The sequence below is a fragment of the Pipra filicauda genome, unplaced genomic scaffold (assembly GCF_003945595.2).
Source record: "Pipra filicauda isolate LSUMZ 115617 unplaced genomic scaffold, ASM394559v2 scaffold184_size3518187_pilon, whole genome shotgun sequence".
Lineage (NCBI taxonomy): Eukaryota > Metazoa > Chordata > Aves > Passeriformes > Pipridae > Pipra > Pipra filicauda.
The window spans coordinates 2,009,500-2,036,914 of record NW_024104292.1 but is presented as its reverse complement, the minus strand read 5'-3'; positions in this window follow the sequence as shown (position 1 = coordinate 2,036,914).

Sequence of the window (27,415 nt, the reverse complement as noted above, 5' to 3'; positions counted from 1 at the left end):
CTTCTGCACTGACCTTGGTGTCTGTAGGCCTATTTCTTTTATATTTTCTCACTCTTTCACAACCACTGTTGAGATTTTATATCCCTTTCTTAAATATGGTAGAACATTTGTGCTACCAAAATCACTGATAGGTGCAGCTTTTGCCAGTGGTAGGTCCCTCTTGGATCTGGCTGGAACTGGCTCTTTATGACCTGAGGGCAGTTCTGATGTCTTCAGTCTGGCAACACTGTAGCTACCTCCCCACTACCAAAGGTTTAGTACATAAACCTAGGACAAACAGTCTAGGTTAGTATGTTAAAAACTCCAAATTAATCCAGCTAAGCAGCATCAGAGGCTCACAAAAAGACTGACAATTTTAAAACAGTGTTAGTATTTTCAAAACTTATTTCAAAATTTTCAATAGGAAAAAGATTTTTTGCTGTTGTTTGTTTTTTAAATAATTGTTAGTATATGCAAAAATAATTTTTAACAGTATTAACATATAAATTGACTAGTCCACAAATGAACTATGAAGATTTTTTCTACACAGCTCAGACTTTTCCTCTTGATTCTTAGGAGTGATAATCGGTTAACAGAGATCAGAATTCAGTTAGAGATTATTTCTTTTTCCACTAAATATAATGATTCTCCAGGTTTTTTTTGTTGTTTAATTTTTCTATTATGTATTGATTGTTGGGTGTTAGTTAATTTTCTTTTAGTTTAATATTAATTAATCTCTTAGTGATCTCTCATTTTTCTATTGGTCCTTCTAGTTCAGATAATCCTAGTAACTGACAATGATGTGATGAACGTAGTATGTGAATATCAAGTGATTGCAAAATCTCTAACTTAGTTGCAGTTGTAGAAATAGTCCAAAAAATGTTCTATTTTGCAAACATTCAAACAAAAAAAAAAAGGATAAATCTGTATGAAAATACAGGTTTCATTTGAATTACTGATTGATCTTAATGGATCTGGAGCCTAACATTAATAAAAACATGATGTATACAGAAATAGATTTTGTGAACAAATCTGTTTTGAAAACTTTACTTGAAAACATTACCTCACAAAAATTCTGACAATGGAGAAAAGGGCAGAACCTCTGTGCATAAAAGTATTTGTTGTTGTGTTCGTAGTAGTGACTGATAATTAAATTAGGTTTGCAACAGATGGGAGGAATGTAAGTCAGTTTGTGGCAGAAGGCAGACATGCTAACTAATGAGAAATCACAAAATTGTCCTGCAAACAGTTGACTGAGGTGGGTAAGAGAGATGCGTCTGTTATCCAAACTGTATTTCAGTTAAAACTGTGAATATTTTAACAGAAGAATTGACAGTACCCTTCAGTTATTCAGGCATAATGGTATGAATAATATTTCTGATGTCTTCCAATATATCTCAAAGGGACTAAAGGAATCTGCACATGAAAAGTGATTGAAAAATATAAATTATACTCTACCCAAGTAGGAATGATCAAAGGAATGTGATAATGGGTCTGCAAGAATTGATTAAAAAATAAGTATATATAAATAAACTTTATAATGCTTTACCAGAATGTGAACTGATGATGGAACTGGTCACTGATCATCATGGCTGGGCTTCGCGAACGAAGATTTGGGAAGGCTCTATCCACATTTGCTACAGGCACGCTGGTGGCTTATGAGGCCAATACGTGACAGACAAATCCGATTGCAAAAGGCACAGCAGAAAGACTCCTTAGATGGTGTATTCTGCAATACACGGTTCTTTCTGCGTTGCCTTTTTTCCTCGAGGGTGATCCTGCGTGTGTTCTCAAAGGAGACAGCTGCGTTATAGATGGTGTGTCTCCAGGCCTCCCGATTTGAGGCCAGAGTAGACCAGTTATGGTGATCAATATGGCCAAGGTTGAGATGTTGTTTCAGGGAGTCCTTGTATCTTTTCTTCGGGGCTCCTCTCATGTGGCAGCCAGTGGCAAGTTCACCATATTTGGTATTGGTCACTGATATTTGAACTGTAAAAAGTAATGCTTGTTCTGTAGAAACAGTGAGCCCTTTTCTTGAGACTCTAATTAAATTATATGTATTTGAACAATGGTAGGAAGGTTTATAGTTCACAAATAACCTTATAATGTAAATATCAAAGAAGTGTGGAGCTATTTCTGTATCTACATGGAGATAAAACTGGAGCAATTCAAGAGGGTGATATCAAGAAAAACTCCTTGACAGTGACATGTATTTAATGATTCCCTGATTATTTGGAAAATGCCCTATTTCATAACAAGCCTTTGTGGAATGATATATGGAAGAAGTCTGAGGATGAAAGCTAAAGCACTTGGAAGTCAAAGCTATCTCCAGCTCAAGACAGGGACACATCACTCTTCATCCTGACTTATTGTCGGGACTAATGGTACATTTAACCTCTTACCACTCCTGCCAGATGAAATATGTTTGTTCAAGAAAAACACTGGATGCACCATACCAAATAATGGCTCTCATTAGACTGTTTGACATTCAGAAATGCCAGAGGTGGTCATCATGCATGTTCTAGTTGTGGCTGCCAGGCCTATTGAAAGCACAGAACACAGTCACCGTGTGGATCACTGGTTAGCATGCTGCATTTCAGGAAGTTGAGCCTGCTGGGATCAAATGTACAACAGACGTTGCAAGTGCCCAGCTAGGTGGGCTCATCACATCTGTGCCAGATGTCCTGTGTACAGTCTGTCTGATGTTGTCTCCAGACAAAGTCCCTCAACATCTTACAAGTTTACAGCTGTTTTCAGATCCCATTTTTTAATTAGTTTGTTTCTGATCTACACTTCAGCTGTAAAGAAACATTTTAAAAACTAGAGATTTAGAAGGTCTACTAGATCCACATCTTTTTAACTGTCTTTTACCAACGTGAAGCTCCCTGGTGAATTCTTTGATTTTACTGGAAGACCTGAATAAAAAGAAAATATCCACATAGAGAATGATGGTAGAAATAGTCAGCTTCCACCTGGAGCCTGGCATGGATTTAATTGATGGTCCTTCATTTTTGCTATTTTCCATATATGTAAGGGGGATGTTCATCAAAGTGTCTCATATGAATCCTTTTGAATTTCTACAATGAGACAGTTTCCACAATCATGCAGTTCTGCATGATTCTAACTGAATACAAAAATGGTGGGGAAAGTCACTTTTCCCAAATGAAAAGCACAGTGATTGTGATAAATTGAATACATTTTAAGTTGGAAAATTCAAAAGAGAACAAAGACCAAACTAGTTGCATTTTGGCATCTGGGTTCTTGAAATAGAGGACAATAATATAGAACACAGGACAGTAGAAAATATTTTGATTCTGCACCTCCTGTTTCCTAAAGAGATTTGCTGCTAAAGCTACCTAAACTTTACTGTCACTTACAGAGTAAGAATGTACATATTTCAAAGATAACATATTATCCAATTGCTTTATCAGTCATATTCATCAACTATATGGATGGGTATTTTTCCATACGAGCTTTCTCTTGGAAAGAGTAATCTATGGACTTGCCAATGTAAATTTAACTGCAGAGTTCTAAGAAAATTAGGAATAACTAGGAGAATTCTAAACTATTTAGGTTAACAAAGGTCTTCTATACCTAGATCTAATACAACATGAAATAACAGTTGACTTTATATTGAAACAGATTGTAGACAAAGGGACCATTGCTTACCAATACCTTAAAAAAATGTATAACCACTTGATTATAAACTTCATTAAGATGTTGTTTAAAATATGAGTTGAATGGAAGCAGAAGCATACATGAATCATCTGGTGTGGCTGAATTCCCCCTCTATTTTATTTAAGCAGCTTTACTGTGCCAATGAGTTGGGAAAATACCAGGAATGTGTATAAATTCCAGACTTAAATTCATGTCTCTCAGAATCTCTGGAACTACTGACTCATTATCCAAGCCATTGTCTTTCAGGCTTGTTTTCATGGAAGATTTTTTAATACATTACTGGTTTAATAATACAAGATTTAAGGCAGCATTGTTAAACAGCCTGACCAAAGTTCTACTGATCAGCTTTACAGTTTTCCACGTTACTGTGGGGCTGCCATCTCATCTGTGTGGGGAAGGTGGCCAGCAGCAGCTGTGTATGGCACAGAGACTCCCACCATACCCTGTGAGTCCAGCTCTGGGAATTTCTGCCCCTCCTGAAAGTTAGTTTATTTTATATAAGGCAATGAAGAATGTGAAACAGAGAGTCAACATCTGAAAGTCCTTCATTTACTAAAGCCTTATAAATAAGAGCACACAACATTACTTTCAGTCCTTCAAATGAGTTAAAAACATTTTTTTTCAGATATGTATTTTTCCAATTAGACTTTTTGAATGTTTGAATATTTTTAATGTTGGCATTTAAATAATAAAAGAAACAGGAGATGTTGCATTTATTAAAATAACAGACTCAGAACAGAACAGCAGATCCTGAAGCAGAGATTTTTTTGATACTTCACCCAAAAAATAGTAATACATGCAACATTTTGAATGTTTTTAAAGGCCAAATGGTTAGTATTAAAGAATCTTTAAAACAAAACAAAACAAAACAAAACAGCTAAGGAATGTGTCTAGACTTTGTCTGACCCCCATCTCAAGTGTGTGTCTTGGACTTGTTGAAAGTCAGTTGTTCTTCCCTCCTATCCTTGGTTTCCATGCAAAGAAAACACAGGTGTGCTGAACAGCGGACCAGGATGAAGGAGTAAAGGTTCAGCAAAAATTCTGGCAAGGTATTGCAAAGACACGTGGCTTGCTTTTCTTGGTAAGGGGGATTTTATTTGTTGGGGCTTTGGGTTTTTTTAGTGTAAAGCCTTGTAGTTGTTACATTTCCTCAGAAATGTTTATCTGTCCTTCTTGTTCTGAGTTCTTTAGTTGTGGGCTGGTGGAAAGAGGCCATTCTAAAGAATTGCTTTTTTGCCTTTATAATAACAGGAATGCAATAAAGCAGATGAGAGCAAGCCCTCTCACAGAACATGTTCATTCTGGGTGAATAAGGGAAAAAAAAAGAGCGATACAAGTTTTTCTTTCTTTCTGGGAATACTCTGGCAAACCAGTTCTTGAAGCTTTGACCCTTCAAGCAGTATGGACAACTGGAGGGTGTCAAACCCTGGGGAGTGTGTTGCCTTCCAAGGTAGCAGGTATTGGGATATTTTGGGTGAAGAAGATGAGCATCTAGGTTCCCAATACAATTGTAGTCCTTAAGACCTTTATGTGCATTCAGTGAACTCAGTGGGTCTCCATCTGAGATGAGAGCTATTTGTCTCTTTAAGATCAGGCATAAGATTTTAGGTCTAAATATAACTGTGTTCTTTTACACCTCAGTCAATATTTTTTTCAAGAGATACAAACAGAATATATGTCTTTATGCTCTCAGGTAGCTCTTTCAGGAAAAGAGTTCTCAGATTTACTCAGGCAGGATAATTTTGAATACTCTGTCAAGAAAAGTGTTTTTGTCAGGTCAGCTCTGTATTACTTTGTGAAGAATAAAAGGCTTGAGAAAAGACATCTGAGAAAGAAATGGGGACATATCTCTTTTGAAGTACAAAAGCAGTGTGTTTTGAAAGTCATGTTTGAGGCTGTCGTGGCTGCTTGTGTACCTTCACAAACAAAGCCATAACGCAGAGGAGTCAGCATTAAAAGTTGTCTTCAGAGCTCACTGTGACCATTGTAGAAGAAAATGAAAGGAATTTGATGTATTTAAAGCAGCAACATGTAACTTTTTTTTAATTGCATAATCAGATCACAAGTTTTTAGCATAAGACACAGCAATAATTAATCCAATTTGAAGGCAATGTGTTGCCATAAAAATTAAACGTGTTCACAGCTACACAAATGCTCTTTTTAAAGTCAGACTCTGGGACCAGTCTGCTAGCAAATAATGTTCTGTGTTGCAGGTAATGCTCTAACAGTTTGTAACCTGCCTCCTAGTCTTGACTGTAGCACTATTCAACACCACTTTGAAATAACAATACTGGCAATGAGCAAAGCCAGCATGTTAACCATTGAGGCATCTATTTTGTTCAAATTCTGTACCTTGCAATTATATTTTATTTTACTATATTTTACTTATGAGTTTTTATCACAATTGTTGTACTTTTCAAATATGGAATGCTTTTCTATTTTTAAGTACCCTTTTCCCTATGTGTTTCTTCCATTATGATGAATTTCCCTATATATTTAGTTTTCTGCATTGTTTGCTTTCCTTCTCCCTGCTTTCCTGTTGTGAAATATTTTCTACATTCTACATTTCTACATTCCTATGCTTTTAATGTCTTTGGATGGTTAGTTTGCAACATTTGAAAGCTCCAAATGGAGCTTTCTGAGAATATCATCTCTGCTGATGAGGTAGAAATCAGTAGAATTTTGGAGGGGCTGCTTTCATTATGGTGCACTAATAAATAAAGATATTTCCCCTGATATAACTAGAAGGATTTAACTTTATTTTAAAAGTGGGAAGTGCAAAGAAAGACCTCATTTTGTATGAAGGAGGAAAAAGTAAAGGCAAAGTGAGTCCACTCATAGCATCCTGAGAGGAAAGCACACATAAAACCACACATCAAAATTTTCCCAGTCAAAGCAGCTGCCTTGGTAAAACATTTGTAAGTGTGTCAGAGCAAGAGACAAGAGTTCCCTCAGAGTTCCTCCAAAGTAGGAAATAAGTTCCCACGGTAACAAAGAGTTGCAACAAACCTCACCACCTCCTGCTGGAAAAGCAATCTGTCCATCTTTGACCTTACCCTGAGTAGTATAAGCACAAAGGTGTATTCTACATTGGTCATTGCACATGATTATTGCCTGGGAAGGAAAGGAGTAAACAAATATATAATAGATGCGAGTCGTGTCCTAGTGCACCCTGGCAGGGACTTAGATACAGCAATGGTGAGTCTGACTGCTGAATGTAGAGTAGGAAAGGGGTTGTGACTGCTTCACTTTTACATAGGCTTAATCACAATTAACATCTTTCTTCTACAATATGAAACGACCTGTCCAGAGTCTTTATTTGCATACAGCACTTTGACATGAAGATGTCCTTTGATGTCAGGACAATTGTTATGATTTTAGACTGGCTTGAGCAAAATCAAAGTCAGTCCCTGGTTTCTGCAAATACAACAATAGAATAATGATGCTAATTATTCATTTATTTTTAGTAAATGTCATTATCCTGAGAGTTGTATGAAACTGAATGAGTTCCATAAAGAATGAGCTGATGTAAGGAGTTATGAAATGCCTTTGTGAAACTGGTAACCAAAAAAGCAGCTGTTGCATGTGGGTTAGGATGTATAGTTTGGGGTTTAACAAAGGTTGAAATCCAAGTGCTCTTTGTTCTTTGATATAATTGTGTGAATGTGTGTGCATGCATGTGCCATCATGAGGGGGAAGACAGGAAGAAATCCAAGCAGCAAAACAATACAGCAGAATCTTGAGAAAATGGAAGTCAAAATTTCAGCCAGGCCTTGCGGTATGATACCAAAGAAAAAATAAGAATAGTGTTTTGGAGGGAGATTTGAAAATGTGAACAAAGAAAAATTCTGACTGCGTCCTCCATATTTCTCTCAAATCCTCCTTCTAAGAACACAGATATTAGTTAACTGCCATAAAAAAAAAAACCTGTAATGGCATAACTGTGGTCTATGTGATGGCTACTGTATTTACCTTATCAAAATCAGACGGGAAGATAAGAATCTGTTTAAAACTCGTTGCTGAACACTAGATTATTCACATTCTTGTTCTGCCTGGAAACACTTGCAAGAGAATATTTAAGACAGAAATAGCCCGCTTCTGTTAATAAAATTGCTGGCAAGATATGAAAAAAACTAAAGGTTACGTGATTGCTCTGGTTAGGTGAGCTAAACAAGCACTAGTTTAGGTAACTGCTTTGTATATAGAAAAACTCTCCTGACAGACCGAGGATCAACCCATTAAAAATATTAAATAAGCTACACCTAAATGAATGCTTGTGAGGTCTATAGCATAGCAAATAAAGACACACTTTATGGGTCCATAGTTCCTCTAGAGAGACATGTTACATATATATTACTCTAAAATTCACAGATCATTCAAACACAGTTAAACTCAGGAAATCGAGATTTTAAAGTTAATCTTTTGGTGAATACGTCCAATAGGTGCACAGTTCCCCATATGACTGATATGAGCTCTATGCTGGCAGTGCTGGTAGTGTTAAAGTTCCTACATGGTTTCCATTATAGACTCCTTTTCATCCAAGCACTATTTTCAACTCAACCATCAAAATTCACTACAGAGCTGCAATCAGCCAAGAGTGAGTTATTAATTCTGTATGTTTGTGTTCATTTAACTGTCTTTTCTTTTTAGAAAGAAATAGAATAATTTTCTGAACTGGGTGTTTTCCCTCAACAGTAGCTGTGAAATCTACCCCCAAGACAAAGGTGTGTATCTGAGTCTCACTGCAGCCCCACTTGGAACAATTCCTGCAAACTATTATTCAAGACAGAGATTTCCAAATGTAAGTAATGTCAATGAGGTGGATAGGTTTACTGACGCTGATAAATTTGTGTTTTCAGGATCAGACCATTGGCTCAAGCCATTTGTATTGTCTTACATTTTAATAAAAAAATACAACACAGTTATCCTTATTTATATGAGGAAAAAAATTCCTGAAAATCAAACTCTGTCATGTGAAGAGGAGAGGATGAACTGGTGTGAGACCAGAGGCCTGAAACAATTTTAGAGGAGTTTTTTTCTGATTTATTATAAAATGGAATTAAGCAAAACCACTGCTCACTGAGATAGTGCCTTTGACAGAAGAGTACTTGCAGTCAATGAAAAATTATGTGTTTTCATCCATCACACTCATACAAGATTTAAGCAGTGACCAGGTCATTGAAAAGTACCACCAGCAACAAGACATTGCACATCTACATTCTGTTCTCCCACCCCTTTGCATTTCAGGCCTCTTTTCCCTCCTGTCTTGTCTAGGAAAGGCACAACTGAATTCTGGAAAGAAAGTGCTTTTTATGTGTTATGTAAATGAAAATATATTGATGGATTTGGGTGCAGTCATAGGTTTGTATCAGATTATTTTTCTTCTGAATTCACTTTTTCATGTCTCATCACAATAACCAATATTTCTAACCTTGGCTAATTGGCTACCTTGTTTGCCAGTCTGAACAGGGTATGTTGTTGGGGGCAATGTACAGAGGCATTCAGTTAGGGCATTACACTCCATATGCTTCCTCGACAGTCATGAGAGAGCAATAAACACCTCAGGAAGGCAATTCAAAGCATCAAAGTTAAAGTAGACACTTTAACCAGCTGAATCACTCTGTAGACCTACAGGCTTTATGGGCTGTATTTTTGCTGGAAGAGTTTAAACACTTAGCTCGTGTACAAGCACATGAATACACATCCATAAGCATAAGTGTCTCAGTGAATCTCCTGCTGAATGAGTGAGGTGAAGAGGCATACCTCTGTTAGATCCCCCAAAACATGCAGTGTATTTACATTAGAAAGGATTTTTCTCAGTTTAAGGAAAAAAATCTACTTTCTGTAAATTCTGTAATCTACTGCTTTATTATAATCCTTTGTTACATATAGGTTGTGGATTTAGGGCTCAAAGAAATCTTGCAAAACAAAAAAAAATTTAATTTTTTTTTTTTAATGGGGAGAGAGTTCAGTACATAAGCTCGTTTTCTCCTTACTACAAACCTGACTTTGGGCAAATATGCCCTTGTTCATCAATCTATAGCGTAAAGGAGTGAAAAGTTTTATGTGACACATGCAGGAATAGCTTTTATAGGGGGAGGTTAACCCTTCTTATCTAATATATCACAAGGCACTTTCTTCAGAAAGCAACATTTCTTGTTATTGCTCAAAATCTGCCTGTTAACAATTCTTAGGCGTAATCCCTTCGGCTTCTCTGTTGAAGGCAGTGATGCAACTCATCATTGTGTAGTTGGTGCTCTATCAACAGGGCTGTGAACTGACTGGAAATCCTCAGGGCTTGTGTACAGACACATGGAGCGAAGCCTTTTTGCCATGTATTTAAACATAGATAGACTCCATCCCACATGCCATAAAACCAATATTAGGACAACCTGGTGTTTGAAATATTAAGTCTTGATGAGAACTGTGGTATGTTAGAATGAGCACAGCATGGTACAAACATGGCTATATGATTTCTACAGAGGATATTAACTCAAATGCACCATTCCACTAATGCAGCTACTTGGCTTCCCAACAGGAGCTTGCCCTCAGATTAATACATAGCTATAATCTGTATGTGTCACTGGTTTCACAGGACAGTCTGCCTGGTCAGACTACAAGATAAACTCTGCTGTGGATGCAGAAAATTTAGCAAGTGTTAAATGTGCTTGAAAGATTCTTTTTTTTCTACCTATAATTATTTGAAATATAAAATCACACTACTGCATGCCTGATATATAAAGAACATTAAAGAGAATTTTTAATGTTTTTCAGCATCTTTCCAAACTTGTCCACAATCCTTCAGATCTGAGATAAAAGACATTTTCTACCTGGTGGCTCCACTAACAAAGGATCTTCTGTGTTGTAAACTCAGATTGTTTTGAGGCATTCTACCTTTACAAAGAAAATATTAAATCTCATACTTAATGACATTGGCCTCATTTTCAGTGTCAGATCCTTAGCTAGTATCAGCTGATGCTGGATTCATTAGCTTCTTTGAATAGCTTAAATTTACACCAGCTGAGGACCTGGCTCCTATTCTTGAAAACCCAAGCCAACAAAAAAGGACTTTCCATAGGTCTTTCGAGTATTACAGCTACTAATCCCAGATGTAGCTTGTGCTGCTGACAGATGTCCTCAATAATTATATTGTTGGGTCTTCTGCTTACTATGTTTAGCATGATACTGACATATGGCAATGCTGCGACGATACTGGGGCACTGAGCCAATGTTGTCATTTCCTATTTACAAAGTAATATGTTTGGGAACCAACATGAATTCAAATAGGAAGGAGCTTTCTGACGAGGACCTCACAGTCAGCGCTGGTTAGTGGGAGGCATAATATGTAAATGGAGAGATTAAGTGCTTTATTTTAATTAATCAATTACTTAATTAAAGGGGCAGGGCTGACAGCTGCATAATCACAGTTGGCTCTTTGGAGGTTGAAAGATTTTCTTTCTCTCTTCAGGCTCTCTACATTCATGTCACCTTTCATTTCTTTCAGCCCTTTTCGCACTCTAATGTCCTGCTGCTCCTTTTTTTACAATACTAACAAAATCAGTCTCATCCTCAACATCCCTGCTGCCCACACATACTACCTGTTTGGCATAATTTCTCTTCTAAACTACATGACCTCCCTTCTTCCCTTATTTTCCACATAATTTCATATACAGCTGTAGATATTTTCTGCCTGTCTTGCCACTGCCTCAGTGGCTTTCCTGCTCTTTCATTTCTGTGTTCTGCAGTGCCACAATTTTCCACAGGGATAATTCAGCTATATCATTTTCTGTTTGATGCTCAAAGATTTTGTTTCTCTTCTTAACTCACTTCCATAAGGGATTCTCTACAGTACCTCCTTTGACATTCCCGGTTAGCAAAACAATTGAGTCTTGAAGCTTGTTTCAGATTGCAGGAGGTATGAGTGTTCAAATCAGGTGTCTCACCAATCTCTTTTATTTACAAAGACTATACAAAGTTCTGTTTAACTGAACTTAGGAGGAAGCAAACAAGAGAAGACTTATTTTTGTTAGAAAAGTTTCATGCCTTTTTCAGCCAGCACTTCATCCCCCCAAAAAAGCATTCTTGAAAAGCTCTGTTTTATTTGCTTTGAGGACCAGGCTCTCAACACTTGTTTGGAGATTGACGAGTGTTTCTTTCCTAAGTGTTGTTTTCCCCACCTCAGCGCCCTACGTGCACATACATCTCTCCCAAGACATTCCCTCAAATCCTTTGTCAACCTGAATATCACAAGGGCACTGTTTTTGACGCATGTACTTTACAGGATGCTTTCTACAGGTTTGGCCAACTGATTGCAAAGTGTTTATACTGCCTAAAAAATCTTATAGGCTGGTGGTTGTAAGTGGGATTCAACTCAGACCATAATTGTGAAACAAAATGGCCAAAGGCAAAGACTCAAGTAAGACAGGTCTTAGGGAAGGACCCCTTGCAATCAGATATGGTTACCCACTACAACAGGTTTGTCACTCACAACTACTAAGAGTATAGATACTTCCGTGGAGCAGCATATTCTTACCTGGTATCGCATATGCTGTTTTATCTCCAGCTCAGGTTTAAAGACAGAGATGATACAGAAGACTGTAAGCTTTCTGGACCTCAGATCTGACACTGTCTTGACAAAATAACAGAACTTCACATCAGTTCTTTATAAAGACTGAGACAAGTTCATGGTTTGATTCAGAGGTTCTGCAGCTCACAAGCCACTTGCAACCTATGTTTTGACTACAAAGAGACAGATTAATCGAACCACTTCTGACAGAATACACCAACTATGAAAGCTGTAGCCAATACAGATCTTTTTCAGTTGTGCTGGCCCCTGCATGAATAACTGGGCACTCAGGGCCTGAAGTTGTCAGCCAATTAGGACATGGAGCAGCCTGTCTTGCTGAGTTATTAACTAAGCTCCCTGGCTTTAGTCCATAAAATCCTACATACCAGACTCCAGCTGGTTCTCTTGAATCCTGTCTCATTCCAGCAGCAAATCTGCTCCAAGAGCACCATACCTAAATCAAGTGTCTGAGTTTCATCCATTTATTTTTCAGATCGATCAACCACACCAGCTGAAACTAGACCACTAGAAGTCTGACAGTCCACCCCGGAGAGCACAGGTAGCATAGACACCCCCTGTGACCACCACAGAGCAAGAGACAATTGCCCTTTTTCTGTCCAGATTTGGGACCAGACAGATTGGGCAAACCTATCTGTATTACTGGGACTGGAATTGGTTGATGTTTTTGTGGTTAGCAAGAGAGAGGACACTTAAATCAAGACACAGATTTATAGACCTGAAAATGTGAAAAGAGATGTCTTCTGTCACATCCACAGAGTCAAAAATACAGCGAGTAAAGGACTTGGGACAGGAAGCAGAGATGAAGGGGCAATGAAAAACACCACATAGCTTGGGCTGCAACAAGCAGCTGCATCAGACTGAACTATGGCAAATCTGAGGACCAAGTGTTGCTCACAGAACTAGGGGCATATAGAGAGCATGAATGAAATGTGTGAATGAAATATGGCTCGTTTCAGCAGAGATTCACCTCTGTCAGTCTGCTGAATCCCCAGTCCTCCCAAAGATTAACAGTTCTCTTCTGGAGTTCATGTGCTTGTGAAGAGTCATACCTCTTGAATATCATGTCCCTCTGTGTGTGTGCAGGCTGAGAACACAGCTGAAAAATGGCACTACATCACTCGTTAGTATTAGTGTTAGTAAATTTTACTTTGTATCAACTATTAAACTGTCTGTATCTCAGCTTATGAGTTTCACTTTTTTTTTTTCTTGATTCTCCTCCTCATCCCACTGGGAATGAGGGGAAGAGTGAGTGAGCACCTGCATAGTACTTAGTTGCTGGCTGGGGTTAAACTGTGATTCCCTATCGTGTAACCCTTAGCAAGGCACTTAAACCAGTTTCATAAATCCTCCCAGCTTCTTGAAACATACCTCCAGTGGATCCACATCATCAGAGGAGCCAAGTAACTGCAGCCTTTGAAGCTATCATGTTCATGTGAAATGCCCAGAGGAAAATCACGCATCTGTGTCTGTTTTTTTTCCTCTGTAACCATTAGATGGATGGTAAACATTGAGGGGCCTTCCTGCATCCCCCCATGCCCCTTATTCATATGTACTCTTACTCTGTGAATCTAGAGTTCATGCTTTCTTTAAAGTAAAGTTACTTCCTGACAAAGAGAGCATGTTACCTGATGAGACCTCCCCTTTCTGATGGAGGCAAACTCCCCTCTGCAGGCTGCACAAGGACAAAATGCTTGGGAAGAGCTACAATCTCCTTCTCCAATGATGTAACTCCCTTAAATTCAGTGACAACAAATATGGCTACAGCATCATTTTTTATGATGTAATAGTTAAAATCCCTGTTATTATGATATGAAGAAATCAGTTAAAAGCACTTTATTTCTTTGGCAAATTCCTCTGGCTCTGATATTTCTAGGACTTAGTACGTGGGTGGGTTACCATGCAACTGGAATTTTTGTTTGTTTTGGAAATAAAAGAATTTTTTTTTCAGTGCATGGATTGGATGCAATTGCCAAGTGCAATAAAGAAAATTTGAAACAATAAATAAAAAATTATCCCAGCATATAATTTTCTTTTGTGAGCTTGAAATTACTCATCTGTTTCTCTGTATCTAACTGTTAAGGATAAGAATGTTTTTAAAAAAGGGAGTTATTCAAGGCAAAAAACCCCCAATGCCTAAATAAAACAACAACAACTCCATATCATAATATAAAATAGAAACTTAAAAGAAAAGTGAAATAAAGGTATAAAGTGGGAAATATCTGTGGACATTGCCGCCCTAGGAGAATCTCCCTACTTTAACCTCCCCTTAAGAAAGCAAGAATCAATAGAATAAATGTCATATTATTGTAACATCTTAAGTATCTTTACTTGCAGAAACTGGTATATTACTGTCTAAAAACACATTGATAGCGAACTGTTACTTCTTCACCTAGTATATATCATAAAGGCAATCACTGAAATGTTAACACACCATATGCATGAAATACATTGGTAGATAACACATCTTGATGACCTCTGTATAGAACCCCATTCAAAGAAAGTCATATGATTCAAGAGACAGTGATGTATCACCTCAAATCTAGACAACCCGGAGTAGGGGTGGAAAACACACATGGGAGAGAAGGGTGCTGACAGCAGCTGGCTGGTTCTTCCAGCTGGAGATAGAAATGTATCTGAAAAATATGCATCCCTCTGTGTCTTGAGCTTTGCCATGCAATGTCTCTGTCTAATTGATGATTGCTCCTCAGTCATGCCAGAATGCAGACTCCTGTTATCTATGTTAATTTGTGAGCAGCTACAAGATCAGGTGTCTTGCTGCCGATAACTGGAACAGAAAAAAGCCCTTCTTATCTTAAGGAAACTAAACTCAGATCTCCTCTGCTCTAAGAGGATAACCATAAGCTTATAGGTACATTTGCCACTCCTCAAGCAGTTCACACGGTAACCACAGTGTAGGACCAAAAATACAACAAGTGTTGTATATATTGTTGTATATTACAAGGTGTAATAGCATTTTCTATTCTGCTGCTGTGGATTGCTTCTGCATTTCAATTTAATCAGACAAACAGACATAAAAGGAAATGATGCACAGAGCAAAACCAGTTCTGTTCCCTCCAACACTGTTTCAATAACTGGACTATAAAATTATGCTTTCTCTTACCTATTCTTTCTTTGGTCTCATGGCTCTTTATATCCTTTGCTGCACAGTTGCTCATTTTCAAGAGTAAAGGGAAAAAAAAAGAATTGTGGTTTTCAGCATGATATTTTAAACTTAATATATAAACCCATCAATGAATTAACTACTCTGGCACCTCTTTTTGTTGTGTTTCACAGTAGACATCATCATGACTTATATTTAGTTCTGAACTCGTGCTCTTAGAATCTGTTAAGTCTCACTTAAGGGGTACAACAAACTTAAGAAACTTCCAATGTCTAAACAGATTCAGGGCTTTAGATTAGACTGATGTCCTGAATTTAGAGGTCTATATTCTGTTTCAGAAACGTACATTTTGGAGCTTTCGCTAGAAACTCATTTTCAAACTATGACAAGTATGAAACTACATGTTATTTATGGCCTTAAATATGCTATCTTGGTTTTGGCAGAGCTGAGTATCTTCTCTTTTCCTGGGTTTCATTAGAATTTTCTGTCACATAGCACCTCAGAAAAATAATTCTTTTTCATTTAGTTCTTAAATTAAAATTTAAGTTTAGTTTCCTTTGACCAAGAAGGATTTTTAATGCTTGGAATACAAAATGGACATTTTGTTCTCAAAACCTCTAGTGCTCAAAAGGTTAGTTACTGTCAGTGATGTTTTACACCCACTGACACTCTGGCTCGAGATAGCCAGCTCATTGCTTTCAGAGCTTAAAATGACCATTTAGGCATTTAACCTTAGACATACAGCTTCAGGTCTTAACTTTTCAGTACTCATCTCCATAAGAGAAACACCTCCCTTAGGGAGATTTCACATGTTATCAGGTCTGGTTTTCATTTAATCAACAAGTAGCATAGCAACTGCCTTGTCTTTTATTAGCTCTGAGAGCCTAAGTAGATACTTCAAAGCCCCTCTTGAAATTATAATGAAAAACAATTTCTAGCTGAGAACAGTAGAATCATTTGCCTTATGTTCCCACGGCACCAGAGAAGACAGAAGAGCACACTGAAGCTGAAGAGTAATGTGTTGACAGAGAGAGAGGCTGAAGGCTATAAAGACATGTAAAACAATAAACAGTGTATGTCATGCCATCAAAATATTTCGGAGGGCAAAGCAGTTCAGGAAAACACGCTGCTTTGCAGCCTTACAGTTTGGGTTTTTTTGGATTCTATTTATTACGGTAAAATTATACCGGATATCCCTTAACTTTCTATTGTAGGGAATGGCCAGCAATTCAGCTATATTGTTACCCCAAAGACTACCAAAACCGGTTATTTAAATATTGAAAAGTATTTTTGCAAAACAATCTTTATCACTGCAGGTGTTCAAGTCCTTTTGCTTTGTTTACACATTCATATTTCATGCATCCTGCAAGAATTGCTTTGGTTTTGTGCTCAAAATTTTCATATTTTCTTCTACTTATTCCTGTTTATTGTGGTATTGTAGAAAACTAGAGGGAACAGACTGCCTACAGCTGAGCTACAGAATCCCTCTCTCTAAAACTGAGTTTCTTCTTAAAATGCAGGGAGGAGAATAAGGTCCCAGACATGCAATCCAACTTCTTTGCTGCCCTGGGTACATGTCTTGGCCAGTTGTGTTATTACTAACAGATAAAGAAGGTTTATCCTGCATCCTCTAACTAGGACTCACTGTGTACCAGATCAGGCCATGGTAAAACTGACTGCAGCACTTAAGGCAGAAAATGCTGTGATAACTTCAGGAGAAGTTGCAGTGACACAAAAGAAGATCTGGAGGCACCAATGCAGCCTGAAAAGGCTGAAGAAAGCATCATCCAGGATCCATTTACTGAGCACATCAATCCTGCATCTTACTACCAAATGAAACACTGAAGTTGCATCAATGGCCAACCTACATTCATGAGACAGCTGCAGCACCTCCACTTACTGAAGAAACTGGTGCTTAATCTTTCCTGTGCCCACAGAATTGGTGTATTCTGCCTTTCATATATTCCCGTCATATTCTGCCTTTCAGCATTATTAATTTATGAGCCTACACTTTTCTCCTTTTACCACCACCACCTGCAACTCCTAGAACACTTCCATCAACGCTGCCTCCATACAATCCTAAACATCCACTGATCAGATTATGTAACTAATATGTCTGTTCTAGAACAGACTGGAGTTACAAGTATTGAGGCCATGTTGTTGAGAACACAGCTGCACTGGGCAGGACACATGTCAAGGGTGAAGGACTACTGCTTCCCTAAGATTGTGTTCTATGGTGAACTTGCCACTGGCTGCCACAAGAGAGGAGCCCTGAAGAGGACATACAAGGACTCCCTGAAGCAACATTTCAGCCTTGGCCACATTGATCTTCATTGCTGGTCTACCCTGGCCTCCAGTCGGGAGGTCTGGAGACACACCATCTATAACTCTGCTTTGACAACACACGCAGGATCACCATCGAAAAGACAACGCAGAAAGAATTGTATCCTGTCACCATCCAAGGAGTCCTTCTGCTGTGCCTTTTGCAACCAGACTTGTCTGTCTCGTATTTGCCTCTCTAGCCACCAGCGTGCTTGTAGCAAATGTGAGTAGAGTCCTTCCCAGATCTTCGTTCACGAAGCCTAGCCATGACACTTTTCTCCTGTATTCTTCTGAATACTACGTTTTTCTCCTGTATTCTTCACTTCTCCAAATAGCTGAGAAACTTTCTCCATTTTTGTATTTCTCAAAGTTTTATTTTTCAGTGACTCAGGTAATGGAGGAAAAAAGAGCTTCCACACATTTTTATATAACTAATGAAGATGTACATACTCTGTGTAGAAATAATCACGCGTATGCCTTTTGTCTCAGTTTTCATGCACACAGTGCATGAACTGACACTCCATCTCTATTCAATGTCTAATTACTCACTGCATGAGGAACTCATTTACTTACTTACACCATGAACTGATGTAATTATACAGTTGCAGACTGAGGTAACCCCTCTACATGGGCTGCACATTCTCCATGTGGATATGCATTATTTACATTTAGAACGAGATTTTGCATTTCCACAATAAACAGTTCTAAACAGGCCACCTCACTTTTTATTTAATTAATGTCTGTTATTTTCTAAATTCTTAAATTTCATACTTTCCAAACTCGGACAAAAATTTCTCTTTTTTATTTTCCCCTCCCCGGCACTATCACCTTCAGTGTGTTATTCCATTATTTCTAGAATAATATATACTAGTATATATAAGTATATACTTATATAATATTTTATATACATTTTTTTTCCCCACAAAATTCCATATAGAATCTCATTATCACTTTTCTTTTTTCCTTCTCTATTTCACATGCTCAGTTGCTGAAGCATTTTTTTCTGGGTTGATAACTGGTCAAACTGTTCCCTGGTCTGGAGCCAGTCTGTAGGTCAGTCAGTTGGAGCAGTGACAGAAACACTGAACTGTGATTCATCCACCACAGATCAGCCGCTGTCCTCTTAAAATGTGTTAATTCTTTTCTCATGTTCTGGTGGTCAGTGGCTCTTTACTTGACATCTATTCCTTCATCTTCTAAGCTGGTAGTTGTTTTTTGCTTCCTTAGTGATTACTTCAGAGTAGCAAAGCCCTAAGATAACACTGAAAATATGAATGTTCTATGACAAAATCTTACTACAGTGCTTAAGTAAATATTAAGGGAATCAACCGCATCACTTTTGTTGAAGTTTATACATTCAGGACTGCTGAAGCCTGCAGCTGTATGAAAACTCACAGTTGAAGCCTATACTCTTTGTACTTGTGCATTACACCAAAGGAAACTCACAAGTTCAAAGACTTCTGCAAAGCTAACTGTGACTCCAGCAGCTGGAGGTATAGAGGAAAAGCTGTCATTCTGCGGTTACACCACCTTTGGCTTTTAATGGTTCAAGTTAAAAATTCGGGGTTAATTCTGTCCTCAGGCAAGAAAGACAGCAGCATAGCATACAGTGCTTTATTCAGCACAGTGTGACTACAATTCCAGGCAATGAAGAAGTGCCTGTACAGAGCTGTTCAGATGAGGATAGCTACTGTAGACACAAGAATATGCTGATAACTGTGCACTTGTGTAACTGAATCTGTATGTGAGTTTTTGCCAGAGTAACTGGCAGAAAGTTACAGCAATATAAGCTTGTGCTTATACTAAAACATAAGTAGAGTTTTAACAGAATTATTAAGGACTGTTTTAGATAACCTGTGAGACAAGGAGCAGAGTAGTAAATTCAATCCACACTGCAGGGGACTGAGAAATACATTTGCTGAACCCATCCTGAGGCAGCTTAAAGGCTTTCCTTCAAGGTCTGTCATCAATGAGCCAACTGTGCTTTCTTAAAGCACAGAGTAATTTACTCTCCACATAAGTAACACAGTGTAACAAGGGTTAATATAACACCAATCTAAAAGAATGCTTCTATCTTCTACATAAAGTGTTTTTCACATTCCCCTCCTCTGATATACTAGGCTTGAGGTTTTGATTTACTTGAGCAAAAGAAATGTGTGACCTGTTTCAGAGAGTCTATTTGAATTCCTCTCTTCTATCAATTTCATCTCATAGAACTATGTAATCGTAGAATCATAGAATGGTTCGGGTTGAAAGGGACCTTAAAGATCCCCTAGTTCCAAACTCCCTGCCACAGGCAGGGACAACTTCCACTAGACCAGGTTGCTCAGGGCCCCATCCAACCTGGCCTTGCACACCTCCAGGGATGATTTAACACAGGTGTCTCCTCCACCTGTGTTTGCTAAACTGGGGAAGACAGTCTGGTAAGCCCACAAAGGAAAAGAATTAATACCCTACAGTTACTGGGATAGGCTATTTTGGCTGCTGTCCATCCTCCTGATCATCAAGCCTTGGAATTTGGATAGTAAACATATAACCTTCTTAACATTTCTCATCCAGCAGTGCCCAGAGAGTCATTATTACCAACTGCCTCCAGAGGGTCACGGTGGAGTTGTTTATTGAGCATAGTGGGGCTGGCACTGCAAAGCAAATAGTAGGAGATGTGAACATTATCCCAAAAGAGAATGTTTGTGATGTCTATTAGAGAAAGTACTTCTGAGACACAAGCTGCTGCCTTTGGTCTTGGGAGAAAATGACAATGTCATCTGTTTGATCTGAGTTTGAGAGGTGATTTACATGTTGCATGTTGACTGTTAAAGCTAGATTCTCACCTTGTGTATAAATAGCTGCTTAACGGAAGGACAACTGATCCAGCGTTCCTGGGGAAATTCCCACACATCTTACTGTTTGTGCTGCATCTGTTGGTTTCTGCCATCTCCTGACTTTCACTTTAGACTTGTCTTTTAAGATCTTTAAAACTGGGCCAGGTACAATCTTTTCCTTGTGTGTTGGCATCACACAGGACATAAGAAGAGAGCCTGTGCAGCCCTGTGATGTCTGTACCACTTGCTGGAGCAGTGCAAGATCAAGCCAGGGCCCGAGCCAACTGTGCCTGTACAGATGTTTGGCCAGAGCTCCTACATAAGCAAGCCTGGGACAAGAGCTGGGCCATCAGGGCATTTGGGCTCCAGTACAGACTAACCTGAAAAGAGAGACTTTAGGTGGTGTTTCACATCTGCCTTGAGCTCATCTACCCTTCTTCTGACAGGATAATCTTGCTCTGTTCCTACCCCGACTACTTCCCAGTTAATCCCTCATACCAGTGCAAGTCCCTTTATGACATAACCTACACTCCTTGTTTCCAAATTTGTTCTCACAATACATATAAAATGTAAAAAAGTAATTTCTTACTTTTTAAATTCAAACCCATAGAGCCAAATACATTATTCTCGACAGACACTGCTATGATAGTGAGTGGGAGCAGAAAGGACCTGTGAATGGTATTCATAGGATCATAGAATGGTTTAGGTTGGAAGGGACCTTAAAGATCATCTAGTTCTAGCCCTGCTTCCATGGGCAGGGACACCTTCCACTAGACCAGGTTGCTCAAAGCCCCAGCTAAACTCTTCTCAAAACTTGTAGGGATGTGGCATTCACAACTTCTCTGGGCAACCCGTTCCAGTGTCACACCACCCTCACAGTAAAGAATTTTTTCTTAGTACTTAATCTAAATGTGCTCTCTTTTGGTTTAAAACCATTCCCCCTATTGTGAAGAGTCCTTCCCCAGCTCTCTTGTAGCCCCTTTAGATACTGAAAGGTGCTGTAAGGTCTCCACAAAGCCTTTTCTTCTCCAGGCCAAAGAGCCCAGCTCTCTCAGCCTGTCTTTACAGGAGAGTTATTCCAGCCCTCTGATCATCTTTGTGGCCTCCTCTGGACTATTTTTAGGTCAAGCCTTGCTTATTAAAATTGATGCAATGTCAAGTTCAACATTTCTTTAGCTTTCTGTCTGGGGTTTGTAAGATATAATTTGAGTAGACTGTGTAAATCATTGTCATACACAAGTAGAAGTTCAGATAGTTTGCAAAGCAGCTATATCAGAACTTTTTTACTTCTTACAATATTTTGTCTAGAAGGATGGGGGATATCTCTTTCAATATTGTATTCAATATTTCAATATTTTTATTTTAATCATTAATGAGAGGGGGAACATTTACATGCCAAATGATTCATAGTGGAAAATGAATGCTGCCTCCAGCATGCTCCCCAGCCAGCCCATCTTACAGCAACATTCCCTAAATGAAATTTTACTGAAGATGTACAAACATAGCCCAACTAAAAAATACTGAATAAGGTGTGATTTTTAAGGTCATTTTACCAAGAAAATATTTCAATATCACTCTTGCATTGCAAATTACTCTGGTTTTCCAAATCAATAACTCTAAGTTAAAGATCCGTAAGGATACTATTGTCAGATAGCATAAGTGATTCTACAGGAAAAGTCTGGAGGGGTTACAGTTTCAGCAATGGGCAGAAGGAGACTTATAGGTAGGTTAGGATACTAACTACAGAGTCCTACTATAAACTGAATTCAAAAGAGTATATTTTTGAATAAGAAGTCTTGTCTATTTTGAGAAGTTCAATCACTTGTAGTTGAACTCATTCTCATTATGCTGTTGAAATACAACCTGTTCAGAACTTCCACACTAGCTGGATTTACTCAGGGTCAGGACACTCTTTAATCCTTGACCCAAACTAGTTCACAATACACAGATTTAGCTGCAGTGCTTTCTGGTGTTGTAGCCTGCAGTCTCTGACAAAACAGCACATTTGGGGAATTTTAAGGATTCTTCTGAAAGGGTCCACACATTCACAAATTGCATGAGAAGCTGCTATTTCCCTGCGATTCCTGGGCTAGGGGGGAGTTCAGTTGGGTTAGAAGCCAGTTATGCTGTTGCAGGACATTTTTCATACCTGTGAGTTTAACATTACTGGCATTTCATTTTTCTCTTAATCTGCTTTCAGTGGAGTTGATCTTGACTTAAGATAGGGGATGACCTCTCAAGGTCATACCCTTTCTGTCATCTGAAAAGCATTAGCCATGGACCAATCTAAAAGACTTTTTTTTTCAATTGGCAGGCTTGTTGCCTGAGAGCAGAGCTTCAGATTTTACTTTTAGTGCTTTATAGTATGAACTTTCTTTTTCTTTACAAATTCTTCTGTATACAAATTCTTCTGTACATATTATATTCTCTGCCTGTGAGTATGAGATTGCAACTCTTTCCACTTCAAAATCAGTGTCAGCAAACTGATTGTTCTGAGCAGTAAACAGAACTTGCAACCAGGTCACTGTTCTTAAAAACAACAGTGAGAAAGTCATATGGTGTTTTTCACGCCCTTTCAAAAAATTATATATTTCTAAAGGCACAGACTTGACTAAAGGTGGCCATTCCCCTGATAATTTCTTTCAGTGATGTATACATACTAACAATAATACATTTTAACTCAAATGTGCATGTCTTCATCTTCCAGACACTGGTTCTTGTTACTTCCTTCCTCCTAGATTGAAGGGTTATTTAATACCCATTATGTTCTCCCTGTGAAAGTAGTGTGATTGTGATCAAGGGCAAAACTACCTCATGCTGGCAGAGGCATCCAAGGCATCTGAGCTGTCTCAGTTTATAGCAACCAGCACAAGAGGTAGTGTAGAGAAGTGCAGCACAGACATCAGCACTGACTGCATGTGAAAGAGCCTGAATCCAGAGAACAGAAGAGTTGCATTTGCAAATAGAGTTGCATTTGCAATTAGAGTTAATCATTAGCACTTTTACCATGCTGAGACTTCACATTAGGGCATTCCTTCATTTTGATCCCTAGGTCTTTTTCAGGGTCCCATATCTGAAAAGACCCAGATCATCTTACCTCATTGCCTTTTCCTTATGTACTATTTCAACAAGTTGTGGGGGTTTTTTCCAGTTTTTTTTTACAAATGTTATCATAAGTGATTTATTATTTGCTTTAAAAAATAATCAGTGAAGTTGTTGAATGGTATCAGGTCTGCTACTGATCCCCATGAAACTCCATTATAAGTATGTTCAGCTGTAGATAATTTCCCAGAGACAATCTCTTTCTAAGATCTATCACTTAACCGGTTTTTAATTCATAAAACATTTGCTTTATTAATGGTATATGATGCCAATGCTTAAATCAGAACATGCTGTGCTGCCAAATTCAAATATTTTACAAAAATCAGATTACTCAAACAAGCTTGCAATTTCATCAAAGAATAAAGTGAGATTTCTTTGACATGATCTGTTTTTCATAAAACCATGTTGTCTGGAATTAATTTTATTTCCATCTTTTAATTATTTCTCAGCTGATTTTCTTCCCAACTTTCCTATTATATTTTCTGGAACAGATGTCAGACTAATTGACCAACACTGACTTCAGTCACCTCGACAGATTTTTCTGAATATTGGCCCACTCGCTTTCAGTCTTCTAGAATTTTCCTGCTATTCTAGAATTTGTTAAAAACGAGGAATAAAGATTTCCCAGATCAATTTGTATGCAAAATATCTGTGTCCACTGAATTAGAAGTGTTTAATTCTACTTAAAGGTGCTTTATATTTCCCTCAGACCATGACAAGCCAGAAAGAAATTTGTTATTCTTATACTGTAGAAGTACAGCATCTGTATTTTATTTTTATGAATTTTACCTATTCTATGTCTTCTAATAAGAGTTTGATGATTTGTTTCCAAAATCAGGACAATTTTATGCCAAGATATACTTTTATTCCAACATACACTAAAAATCTACATTTTATCATGCTAACATTTTCCCTTCATATTTTTAGCTTCTCACATAATTTTTTTCAGCATTTTTTTTAACATCCAAGTTACATACATGGGTATTTCTACATGTTGTATATCATTGTGTTGGTTTTTCCCCCAAACTGCCACTATCAAACTGGTTTTGCCTTAATAAATTGAACCTTTTTGAAGACACTTTGAAATAATAAATAAAAAAATAATTAATATTTTATATATACCTTCTTCGCCTTAAATATAGACAAATTGCAATCAATGGTCTTTAAGCAGCACATTTCCAGTTCAAGACCACTCGTTACCATCACTTACTGCATCCTGTTACATTGCTGGGAAAGCTTGAAGAGATGGAAAGAAGCTTCACTTGTTCCATTTATTTATAATCATGTTATAATTTATAATCACATTAATGACTTTTATAATCACATTAATCCCTGTCCTGAAGACTAAAATGAAGTTTTTCCCACTTCAGTGGAAGTATCCTTCCTTATTTCTCTGCTGACTGTTCTAAACATGAATTCTCTTTACAAACATGTTTGCCATGACTGATTATACAGACAAAAAAAGGGAAAATTTGGAAACTGCATAGCAACTTTACATGTAAAGAGCCATTGAACAAATGTCACAGAGAAAGGAAAACGTGAAAAACATCAACCTGCATGCAAAGGCAGGATTATTAAGGTAATTTACAAAATATTACAGTGATTCATAAGATATTTAAATGAACTCTCTATCTGATCCTATCTGATCAGATCAGGTCTGATCAGATCTGATCTTATCTGATCATATAACCTTTGCAATACTCCTGCAATACAGAATTTTTTCTGTATTTTAGTGGAAACTGTTCAAATGAATTGTTCGAGATCATACACAAAACATGAGGCAAAGCAGGGATTTGAATCCTATGCTGCAAAAACCTAGAGACATTAACTTATGGACTGAGGTCCCTTTCTGTAAAAACTACAGCTGTTCTTTGGCTGAACAAGGAATGTACTTCCTGTGCAGTCAATTCACCCCCCAGAAACTCTCAGATTTACTTTCTTCCAGTTCTGTTATGTAGTTTATTTGCTCCTAGTTCTGAAAAGCAGATAGAGAAATGGGCAGCTCTGGAATGAATTTTGTGATTAAGTGAATTATAATGATGCCAGGTAGCTTACTAAACTGTTATCAGTCTATGATGACAACAAGTTTACAATAATCTGTATTCTTGTCTTCATCTTTCATTGTTCTAGTTAGGTTGTTTGTTTAAGCCTCTTAACTTAATTACTGAAATTCGTTGTTCTCATTAGTGCCATTTGTTACCAAAAGAGAAAAAAAAAGGGGTTTCTGATGGAGTTGGAAAACTCCCAAAGTATGTGGTTGGCTCCAGCACTTCTCTCATTCTCTCAAGCTTAGGCCAGCACAGAACATCTTTGTTTTGCAGTTGTCAGGGTTCTAAGCAGTTGTTAGGGTCTCTGCACACTTACCATCATTTATGGACAATATAAAATATGTTGACAGCAACATGGGTATAATTCCCATATGAGATTACTAAAGGTAATTTTTCAGGAAATGTAAGTTCTGTGAATTGATGCTCGTGTAAAGATTTACAGGAAGAGAACACAAACAAAGACTTTCCTGTGTCAAATATCATTCTTGTCTTGTGACAAACCTATAACTAGATGTTGCCAAAGGAGTTTGCGGGAATTACAGCTTGCATTCTTGGCCATCTCATTCCAGTTCATTGGCCAGACTCTTTTTCCCACAGCGCATCTATATTCATGACTGCTTTTTTATACAAAATTAAGTTCCATCTAGAAGCTCATCCTCTACTTAATTGAAAACATGGGAAAAGTGAGGATCTGTGTTAACAATTCTTCAGTCCCATCCTCAGACTCTAGTGTTTGACTTTTCATTTGCAAGCCAACTTTTACTACAGACTGTGGACATGGTCAGATAAAATTTCAGTTGGAAGTGCAATTTTTATTTGCATAACAGGTGTACTGAAAATATGTGGTGTAAACCCTTGGCAATGAGATTGGAGTGAGTGTCATTTTTTTGCATGTGACATGACTGAAAAAATGTGTGCTTGTTCTTGTATACACTTTGAGAACTTCCTTGTAAAAAAATCTGATTTTTAGGATGACATCACAATTTTCTAAACTTGTTGAATTTCAAGAGCTCTAAGACACGTGCATCCACACCATATGTGAAAACCTGTTTCTAAAATAGAGAATTTCTATGTACCCTGTGTTTGAACACACAAATGACCTGTCATCTCTATTTAACAAGTCTGTGTTCTTTAAGTTATTTTTCTGAAGCTACATTTTGGCCTTTTAGCTCTATCCATATATTAATAAACACATTGCATCTTATTCACAAGCAGAAATAACTACTCAAAATAAATTATCTAACACCAAATTTTATCCTGGTTGATTCAAAGCTTATTTTAATGAGGTTTAAGGAAACAGTTTGGCTAGGAAGTAATAAGTAAAAACTTTACCTTAAGGCACTAGGGATGCAAGGAAGGGCAAAGAGGGGAAAGAGATAGAGGAGTTTATTTCAATTTCTGTTTCATTTTACACTTCTGCTGTTATCACTGAACAAGCAGGGCATGAGGTTGAGTTAGAAAACTATGTTTAATCCCCAGTCCTACAAGATTGCTGTTGTCTGTCCATAGGCAAGTTCCTTCAGCTTCAGATGTTTCTTCCCCTGTTATTTATCCATCTAAGTTATGGATACTGCTCTCTTAAGCAGTGGTTGACACAGAATCAGTGCCAAAGCCCACTCAATAGCATCACGTCATCCAGTGGGTCATGGACATGCTATTTAATGTTCAGTATGCAAAATGGCACCTTGTTCCTGCCTGAAAAGGAAAGGTGCTTTTGCCAGTTATTCCACACAGGTAAACTGTACCTAAAATACCA